An 8,286-nucleotide genomic window follows, 5' to 3' on the forward strand; every position below is an offset into this window, starting at 1 on the left:
GGGTTGGCCGTCAGCCCCGCCTGCCTCAGGGACCGCAGAACAGCAGCCACACTCTGCACATGCTGCGCCCAGGTGTCACTGTGAATGACAATGTCATCTAGGTAGGCCGCAGCATAGGCAGAGTGCGGCCGCAGAATACGGTCCATGAGGCGCTGAAAAGTGGCTGGGGCTCCGAACAACCCGAAAGGGAGCACTGTGAACTGGAACAGCCCGAGCGGAGTGGAGAATGCCGTTTTCTCCCGGGACACCGGCGAGAGTGGAATCTGCCAGTATCCCTTCGTGCAATCCAATGTCGTGAAGTACTTGGCCGTACCAAGCCGGTCCAAGAGCTCGTCAACCCGGGGCATCGGATAAGCATCGAACTTGGAGACCGCATTAACCCGTCTATAATCCACACAGAACCGTATAGCCCCATCTGGCTTGTTGACAAGCACGATGGGGCTACACCAATCACTGCGGGACTCCTCGACCACACCCAGCTCCAGCATGGCTTCCAACTCCCTGCACACAATGTCTCGTTTGTGCACCGGCAACCTATAGGGACGCGTGCGCACCGTTAAACCCGGCTGCGTTTCTATATGGTGGTCGATGAGCGTAGTCCGACCGGGCAGGGGAGAGAACACGTCGGCGAACTTAGCCTGCAAATCTGCAACGTCCGTGGCCTGGCTAGCAGAGAGATGGTTATCAATACCGACCGGAGTGCTAACTTTCGATTTTGGGACTTCCGGACCGAACTCCTCTCTCTCTGGAATTACTGTAGCCAGAGCAACAGTGACCACGTCGTTCCATTTTTTTAGGAGATTGACGTGATACACCTGCAAGCTATCCCCCCGGTCCGAGCGTACTACCTCATAATCCACGTCCCCCATGCGACGTGTGACCACAAACGGCCCTTGCCACTTACGCGAGTAATTTCGTGCTGGAGGTGGGTAACAGTACGAGCACCTTGTCTCCGGGTGTAAATTCTCGTAGGGTAGTTCCCCTGTCGTACAGGCGTTTCTGACGCTCCTGGGCTTGCAGCAAACCCTTCCTCCCAATTTTCTTTAAGAAGGTCTAGGACACCCCGGGGCTTACGCCCGTAGAGTAATTCAAATGGGGAAAACCCGGTGGAAGCTTGGGGGACTTCCCGTACCGCAAACAACAGGGGATCTAGCCTTTTATGCCAATTCCGACTATCCTCGTGTACAAACTTCCGGATCATTGACTTCAAGGTCCGATTGAACCGCTCACAAAGGCCATCAGTGGCCGGGTGGTAAACACTGGTTCGAATCGCCTTGATGTTCAACAAGCCATACAGTTCCTTGAGGGTGCGTGACATAAAATTAGTGCCCTGATCGGTGAGAATCTCTTTCAGGATTCCCACTTGAAACTTGAAACCTCTCCGACACAACCCTGGCCACGGTCCTGTAGCTCCCTCTACAGGCCGAACGCTGCATGTCCCCCCACACTGTTTTATGTTGTAAAGTACTGTATGCTGTTTGCCTGTAGTTGTATGCATTATGTAGTTTATGCTGTATGAACTATGTGTTGTAGGTATTATGTATTGTTATGTTGCATGTACTGTATATTGCAGAGTGTTTGCTGAGTGCAGTAGGAAGATAGACCTGAGGCTGCTGGAGAAGAACTGCAGGTTTGACTCGTGTACGAACGGGAACATGTCTTGTTCCCCCCTGGAACAAGCAGCAGAGGAGTGCAAGAAACAAGGCATCTTGGTGATCTGGAGACACCTGACCAATGGGAGTTGCGGTAATTTCTATTCTATTTTATATTGTTCTGTTCTATTATATTATATGTAATATTCTATGTTGTTCTATTCTTTTATACTTTTGAAAATGGAAATATGCACTGTGCGCTGGTATGGTCCTATGGAATTTCATCAAGCTGTGAAAACATAAAGAATCTCGTATTCTCTTTTGTACTCTTGTCATGTCTCTGTTTCAGTCCCGGTATGCCCAGTAGGGTTGGTATTCAGTGAGTATCGACGACGATTGGATGACTTCTGTAGTGGAGGGTGAGTGACATCATTCAAGTTAACAAATATCAGGCATTGATTTCCCAGACACTCCTAGGCAGCATCTTCAAAGAAGACGTTCCACTGAAAGTGCTGTTTAGCCCAGCACTTCCCTTAAAGGGATGCCCAATATATATTTGTGTTTAGCCCAGGACTTACCTTAAAGGGATGTTCTACTTAATTATTTTTTTCCCTGGTTCATGTTCTTTCCACAGACTCCGTGTGAAAGGGACAGTCCTGGAGGAGCTGACGGCAGGCTGCTTCTGTCCTGATGGCCAGCTCCGAGCTGAGCCGCACAAGAAGATCTGTGTGTCTGAATGCACCTGTGAGTGGGCTGAGGAATTCTTGACTTATTCTCTTGTAGTGCCATCCCCCAGCCCCAAGAGGGCAATATAGCACTCGCTCAAACCATGTGTTGTGTTCATAAGCAAATTTAAAGTAAAAAGAGTAAAAATCTGTTGCTAACGGTCTGGAGTGTGGAGACACGTGCAGGATAAACTTTGAATTACATGTTGATAATGTGACAGGTCAGGTGGTCAGGAATTTCTCAGGTCCTTACTCATGATCTTCAGCGAGACAACATGTGTTTTGATGTGTCTTGATTTGATCTCTTTGTCCTTGGATCAGATTATTGATCTCATGAATTAACCTCATCCTTCATCTTTTCTCTCAGACTGTAAGGGACCGCTGGGGGAACCCAAACAGGTGAGAGTACCTACAGTGCTCAGATAATATGGAATTTTTGGCAATGTATTGGGTTTCTGAATGGTTGGCTATCTATGTCCAGCCTGGATATCAGTCTGTTTCTGCTTCGGCCAACCCGCCATAGTTAGATCGGGGTTGAAATAGTATTTTACTTTTTTCAAATACTTTAAGCCTTTGCACAACATTTTTTTTACTTTTTTCCATGGGGTCCATTGTGCCAGGCGAACTCAATGAAGCACCGCAAAGTATTTGAAATGACACTATTTGAACCTATGTCTGACTGTATGCTTGCCAAACAAGGTAGTGTTATTCACTCCAGAAGCAGTCAGGTAGCCTGGCTAGCCGGTGAGAACAGCACCAATTCTGATACATTCATTTTGAGACTGTGTGTTTCTTCTTTGACAGCTTGGAGAGACATGGCAGGCCAACTGTAGTGTGTGTACGTGTAACAACCGGACCAGGTCAGAGGAGTGTCGACCCAAACCTCCCTCCCCCACCCCCATCTGCAACCAGAACTCAGTCCTCGTTCCCGGTTGCTGCAACACACAGAGCTGTGGTAATAATCCAATTGTGATAGTGATGATACTTTCATATTCACACTTATGTTGTGTAATAACATTGTAATTACACTAGTTAGTAACAAGAAGCATGTTACACTAGTTCCTAAAAGCATGTTTCCCTTCACCTATTGTACATTATTTTTACAGTGGAGAAGATATGTCACTACAAGGGAAAGGCATACAAGGTGAGTTGAAGCTAAAGACTATTTCTTACAGTATGAACCACACAAACAAGGGTTTGTGTATACTAGACCTGTTGCATGACTATTGGTTAGCATCCAACCTATTGTTATTTCCATATCATTCATGCCTGATGTCTGTATGTCTGGTCAGGTGGGGGACAGATGGACAGACACCCTCCTGCCCTGTGTGTCCTACCGCTGTACCAGAGAGGGCACTCAGACAGAGAGACGGGTGTGTCCCAAACAGAATTGTCCACAGGTACCTACCTACCTACCGTCTCCCTGACAGCACCCTTAGCCCCTTTCAGAAGGCATTGTTAGAGTGTTATGTGTAAGTCAAACCCTATAAGGTGTTTGTTCTACTGTTTGTTCCTAGGAGTACAGAGTTTGGGATGAGCAACACTGCTGCTACACGTGTAAGTCTTAACCTCAGAGGTTTGTGTTTTGGTAAATTGCACTGCTTGGTTTAATTCACTCTCGAGACCGTAGTGTGGGGGGCCATCTAGTGGTTAAACTCACCCACGCACTACAATGTCTAAGATACTGGTAAACCTCTTTAATCTGTACTGTGTTGAGTAAAACTGCGACTGAAACATTGGCATGAAAAGTTTCTATTCTACCCTATAGCCCTAGAAATAATAAATGACTGTTTAGCAATACTTTTTTTCACGCACTGTCAATGTCTCTCTACCCACCCCAGGTGAACAGTCCTGTGCTCCCAGAGTGTCCAGTGTGAACATCACACTAGACAACTGCACAGCCACCGTCCAGCTGCCCGTGTGTGAGGGCCAGTGTGAGACGCATTCCAGGTAAGAGTGGTCATGGATCATAACAATATGGTCAATGGTCATATTCTTCCAGTCGTTTACACAGATGTATCAGTCACTCTTTTTATAGTGAGGGAAAGCAGGCATAATAAGATGAGTAGATGAGTCCTTTTTTGTCAACAACTTTTTTTTGATGGATTATGACAGTGTCTGAACTTAACATGGCTGTTTGAGCCTTCGTATTTCAATGCACTTAAGACTGTGCAAACTAGCAATGTTGCATGGAGCTTGTCTTTAAAGGTCTTATCGTTTTAATGATCACTGACGTTTCAGTCAAGAGACATCCTTCAGAGTGTCTTAGTTCAATACACTTGTGACTAGAATATGAATGTCGAATATTTGTCTTTCTCCTCTCACTCTCTTCTCTCCTCTCTTCTCCTGTCATCCCCCTCTCCTCTCTCAGGTGGGCTCTCTCGGGGGATGTCCTCCAGGTGAAGCAGAAGTGCGGATGCTGCAGAGAGAAGGATGTGGAGAAGAGATCTGTGACTCTGTCATGTACAGGGGAGAACTCTCCCAAACAGTTTGAGTATACACATGCCCTCAGCTGTGAGTGCAGGGAGTGCAGCAGCATACTGCGCTAACATTAGCTTCCCATCTACTCTATCCCCCTCAGGGTGTTTCAGGAGGGAACCCAGAGCACTTGAGGCATGTCAGATTACATTTTCTTTTCGATCATGTATATTTGCAGGATTGATTAATGTTGAGTCAGATGTTTGGATTGACAGCTAGATATACAGTGCCTTCGGGAAGTATTCAGACCCCTTGACTTTTTCCACATTTTGTTGTGTTACAGGCTCAATTTAAAAAGGATTAAATTAAAAGATTTTGCCATCAATTTCACTAAAATTATTAAAATTGAAATCCAGAAATACCTCTTGTACTTAAGTATTGAGACCTTTGCTATGACACTCTTAAAATTAGTTACAATGCAAAAATGTCATCAACAAATCACTCAATAAGTTGAATTGAGTCCATCTTATTTCCTACAAAATGTGTAAAAAGTGAAGGGGTCTGAATACTTTCTGAAGGCACAGTATCTATAGATCTATCATCTATCAATTCATCCATCCAACCAACAAGCCAACTAACCATTCATCCATCCATACACCCAACTTTCTTTCAACTACCCAGCAAATCTATCTATCGTCCAAACCATCTTTAAACTCTTTTCTACTACCAAAATACGACTTTTCAAGCCCACAAAGTTCATTCTGGAACTTCTTTTTCTAGTTATTATTATTATCATTAGGAACATTGTGCAGCCTCACCAGGGTGCCTTCCTACTCCTAAACATACTGTGTTGGTGAGTTGAGGGTCTACGTGCAAAACAATGGCAAAATATGTTCTTGGTTTATCAAGTTTTTCAAGTTTTTATTGAGTTTTTACCATAAACTCTCACAAGATAATATTAAAGAGTTAAACTCGTCTCTCATTCATGCTGGACACCAGCATATGACTTCACACTCACAGACAAAGAAACTGTTCTGTTATCAAAGGTTAACTACATTGTTGAAGCAAAATGTCAAACAGAGCAAATACACCAGTCAGAATCATCCAAGCTCCACTTCTATATTCTAGGCCTTTATTTATCTTCAATGGCTGCCTGGGCACCAGACTGTTATGTTAACCTATGACCTCTTCTGCCCGATCCTTCAAAAGTCAAGGAAGCCATTATGAGGCTGAAAAACAATCAGAAACATAGCCAAAACCTTAGACTCACCACAATCAACAGTTTGTAACATTATTACAAAAAAAGAAAGCACTGGTGAAGTCAGCAATCACAAACAGGCTGTTGGCCAAAGAAGACTTCTACAGTGGATGACCGTAGAATGCTCACCATAATTAAGGAAAAACCCAAAACAACTGTCCCATTGATCAGGAACACTCTCCAAGCAGTAGGCGTGAATGTGTCAGAGACTACCATCTGCAGAACACGTTACCAGCCAAACTACCGAGGCTTCACTGCAAGATGCAAACCACTAGTTATCCTCAAAAATAAGGTCAGGTTACAGTTAAAAGCTAAAAAGCTTGCAGAAGTCTGGAATATGGTTTAGTGGGCAAATAAGATATGCCCAAGATTTACAGAACACCACCTGAAACATGGTGGAAGGGGTGCTATGGTCTGGGCATGTATAGCTGCCACAAGAACTGTCTGACTTGTCTTAATTGATGACAGCAGCAGCAGAATGTATTCTAAAGTGTACAGAAACAACTCTTGGAGTATAGACCTAAATTAAGACGAAATGCTTCCTCTTTCCAATACTGTAATAATGCTGTTTATGATATTGATGATATACACTCACTGAACACTTTATTAGGAACACTATACTAATACTGGGTAGGGCTTCCCTTTGCTCTCAAAACAGCCTCAATTCTTCATGGCATTGATTCCACAAGATGTTCGAAGATTGCATCACGCAATTCCTGCAGATTGCATCAGTTGCATCAATGAGTTCAGTGACGAACACTGAACTCATTGTCCTCTTCATGAAACCAATTTGAGATGGCTTTTGCTTTGTGACGTGGTGCATAATCATGTTGGAAGTAGCCATTAGAAGATAGGTAAATTGTGGCCATGAAGGGGTGTACATGGTCAGCAACAATACTCAAATAGGCTGTGGCATTGAAGCGATGATTGATTGCTATTAACAGGCCCAAAGTGTGCCAAGAAAACATTCCCCACACCATTACAGCTACCATGAGAAGGTGTACAGGTGTTCCTAATAAAGTGTCATCAATTTTCACATTTCGAATACAGTTAAATCATCTGATGAACTTTGCACCGTTTTATCGTAATGACCTTCATAATTCTCATTGTGTTTTATATTTGATTGTAAAGTACATTGATTGGTGTTTTTAACAAAAACACAACTGTTTGGTTTCACACAATTAAATTACTTTTGATTACAGCACCTATCACTGTCTTTGTCTGTTCATCACTGGGTAATTAGCGGTACCATTAGCATTGATCAGCAGAACGCAGTGAATGGTGCGCTAATCCTATCAACGGTGTGTCAGTGAGTGCACTACTAACGCAGGATGTGAGAGGTGCTTGAAGTTCTGTACTGAAGCAGTCCTCATCCTGTTCATGGAGGGAGACATTCATTGTTAGAAGCTCTATCTGTCGGGAACAGGAAGACTTTGAACAGGGCCTGGCTACACCCTGAGTTACAAAACCCAGTAAAACTCATAGCTTCATAAGGAGGATCTCAGTAGGCTACATGTCAGCAGTAGATTGAGACACATGAAAGGGTTGTAAGGGTTGATTGCAACCCTAGGCGGTTTCCAACATACGTCTTACAGTAGTACAGTAAGACCAAAGCAATGGATCTATGTCAAGAGATCTCTCCTATGTCATTCTGAGATTAGAGTGTGAGTTTGTGTTTTGCACCTGTGTGCCGTAGTATTCTGTGAAACCTGTGAACTCAACCTATTCAGGATTCCATAGATCAGGTACAGTCATGTTTTTTAGGGGACAGATCTGTTGACCTGACCAACAAGCCTGCAGGAGCACTTGGTTACTGATTAGGACTGATGTTATATTGTCTCTATGATAAGGCTTTGCTGTCGACCAAAGTCCTGTCAGTGAAAACTCTCTACTATACTTACCACATACTACCACATCCCTCCATCTCCTCATAGGACATCTGTTGCTCCACAGGTAAAAACTCCTCTTTTTATTTGTTATTTTTTTTAAATCAATATCCTACTACAGTATTTCCATATGTCGTAGATATTGTATTGGCATAGAGAAAAAAATGATGTGATGGTATCATATATAGTTGGACTGTGTGTTTTAAACAAAAATTGTTTTAAATGTCATCACTCAAAAGGCAACTTGGAAGTTATTGATTTGATTTGGGATCATAGTGACTTAAGTTGTTTGGCACTTGTGTTTGACAATCGCTGTAGTCCAACCCGTATGTTTGCTGTACATTTCTAGGTCCTTTTGCTTCTCAGCATTTACCTGTGTCATTTAGCAACATCTACAGAAGGGCATC

General features: G+C 43.6%; 1 long non-coding RNA gene across 1 annotated transcript; it reads left to right on the forward strand.

The window, feature by feature from the left end:
* Nucleotides 1–2,233: 2,233 nt before the first annotated feature.
* Nucleotides 2,234–3,227, forward strand: LOC310820151. Its single transcript, XR_014554803.1, has 3 exons — nt 2,234–2,336; nt 2,685–2,716; nt 3,122–3,227. It is a non-coding gene; the product is annotated as an uncharacterized lncRNA (long non-coding RNA).
* The last annotated feature ends 5,059 nt before the right edge of the window (nt 3,228–8,286 follow it).

Source organism: Argentina silus (assembly GCF_951799395.1).
Source record: "Argentina silus genome assembly, chromosome: 20".
NCBI classification, from domain to species: Eukaryota; Metazoa; Chordata; class Actinopteri; order Argentiniformes; family Argentinidae; genus Argentina; species Argentina silus.